Source organism: Desmodus rotundus, chromosome 3 (assembly GCF_022682495.2).
Source record: "Desmodus rotundus isolate HL8 chromosome 3, HLdesRot8A.1, whole genome shotgun sequence".
Lineage (NCBI taxonomy): Eukaryota > Metazoa > Chordata > Mammalia > Chiroptera > Phyllostomidae > Desmodus > Desmodus rotundus.
Window position 1 is genome coordinate 178,219,370 of NC_071389.1, and position 2,552 is coordinate 178,221,921.

Sequence of the window (2,552 nt, forward strand, 5' to 3'; positions counted from 1 at the left end):
CTGTTTAAGTTCTAGAGGTTACTTAATATTTTATTTGATCCCATTTAAAGTCTCATAGTTTGCCATATAAAACATTGCCTTTTTCAAACTGATATATAAAAATGCTATAAAATTCAAACTATAACATATATAATACTCTTTCTGTATTTTCATTACAATTTTAAAACAACATTGCTTTGGCTGAGCTAGGGGGTAGTGGTGAGGGGGAAATGCAGACAACTATAATTGAACAACAATAAAATAATATAAAAAAAACAACATTGATACAGGCCTAGTCTGTGTACATCAGCTGGTTAGAGTATCGTCCAAATACACACAGGTTGCTGGTGGCTGCCCCATCAAGCACACACAAGAAGATACCAAGGAGGAATGCCAAACTAAGAGGGCCTACTATCTGATTGCTCTCTCTCTCTCTCCCAAATCAATAAAAATAAAGTAACAAACAATAACATTGATTTAAAAGGGAAGTGAGTTAATTGGGATACATCTATTTTTTTAAATGAAGAATGGCGAAAATGATTACCTACGTATGAAAATTAAGAGTAGCTGAAAAGCTTGTGCATGTTGAAACTTTTATCAAAAAGTTGTTAAATTGCCAGTTCTGAAAACAGCCACAACAACGCAAAGCAGAACATGGAGAATATAGTCAACAACATTCTAACAAATACGTGTGGTGTCTGATGGGTGCCAGGTCAGTTGGGGTGGTCACCCCTCAAGGTATACACAGGTCCAAAACAATATTGAATGTGAACTGTAAGAACAAAAACATTTTTTTAAAATTGCTCTTCAAAAGCAGTACCCTGAAAATATCAATGTCATATTTTTCTAAGGGCAATTTATTAGTGTCCAATATCATTCTCATTGTTTAATACTAACAAAACCTGCATTCAAATTCTCAATGTACAAATAAAAAAACAGAAGAAAAATAATTATAATGCAGTCATTTAAAATATAAGGGTTGCCGTGACTGGTGTGGATCTGTTGGTTGGGCATCGTTCTGTAAAGGGAAACGTTATGGGTTCGATTCCCAGTCAGGGCATGTGCCTGTGTTGTTGCAGGATTGGTCCAGGATCCAGCATAGGAGAGGCAACCAACTGATGTTTCCCTTTATTTCTGTCTCTCTCTAAAAATAAATAAATAGAATATTTAAAAAATAATAAAATAAAATATAAAGGATTAGACTTTTGTTGTATATTCCCAAGCTAGCACAGTTGTAGATTTGTATCTCTCTTTGAAGTCTTGTGCATCTCACAGCCACATGCGGGGTTCTTCTCCTGACATTCTGCTGCCCTGGACGGCTGCTGGTTGGCTTGTTGGACATGCACCCCTGCACTTCCAACTGTGGCTTCAGTGCGATCACACCTCTTTGCTCATGAATTATCATTCCCAGATCTTTAAAAAGTTCATTAATATCCATAATATCAGCTTCAAGTTGCCTAACAGAAGTCTATCTCCTGAATAACACGAGGGCATCCTCTATAATTCCCTCATCCTGCACCTGACCTTGAGGTTGAATTTAGCTTTTCCAGAACACAGGAGTCCTTTCTGTTGAGCTCTCCTCAGCAATTCCACCAGATGCTCTGGCACTGGCTCCCCACTCATGCAAAACACTCTTTCTCAGCTGCTAGCATTTGGAGAGTTGGTCAGTGATGTTGTGAGTTCAGCCACTAAGAAATAACCTGTATTTTCCTGTCATGCTGTTCACTGAGGGTGGGGGGAAGAGATCAAACTGTTCCATGGACTCCTCTGTTTCTTCGGCCCATTGTTTAGAATATTGTTGCTTCTGCTGCAGCTGTTGCCTCAACTCGGGTGATTCTTGAGCTGTTCCATGTTGAGTCAGAGTCCTTTACATTTCCACACAAGGTCATGTGATCTTGGATGTCGGATATGCTGGGCTGGTTGGGTGGGGTCACCAACAATTCCTGAAGTGCAGGATGTGATTAATTGCTTATTCACTAACTTCATCAGATGTTGGTGGGCAGTGAAGTTTCCTTAGCCCTCACCTCTTCTTCCAACTGCAAGCAAACTTTATTTGTTTTTATAAATACAAATTAGTATACCAGCTTTTACTGAATTTCTCATAAAATTTGTTTTCTCATAGAATTTTTGTGAAATTTTCAAAATAAATCCATGGATTGGACTGTCCCAGAGAAATAACAATAATTCTTGGGTGTGGACAACCGGCACAACTCTCTCTTCCGAACTGTAAGTTTCTTTAGAACTCACATATTTTATTCCCTCACGTTTTCAAATCAGGAATTAATCTGAGATAAAAAGCAATGTGTGAACAAGTATATGAAGAAATATGTAAGTGTTTTTGTAGAAAAGTTTTAAGAAATATTCAGATTTAGTATGTAAATATTACTGTAAATATTTTGTTTATTTATTACCTTATTAAGTTATATATGTCCAGATTAATGATTTACTTTCTCTGCATTTCAGATTTTCGAAAACTTCAGAGTTGGAAGAGAATTGTGTATTTTGGGAATTTGCCAGACACAATTTCTATTATGACTCCTGTTTAGAAAGAAAAACATATGTTTGTAAGCACC

General features: G+C 36.9%; 1 pseudogene; it reads right to left on the minus strand.

The window, feature by feature from the left end:
* Positions 1-1,202: 1,202 nt before the first annotated feature.
* Positions 1,203-1,852, minus strand: LOC139440765 (syntaxin-7 pseudogene; annotated as a pseudogene).
* Between the last annotated feature and the right edge of the window lie 700 nt (positions 1,853-2,552).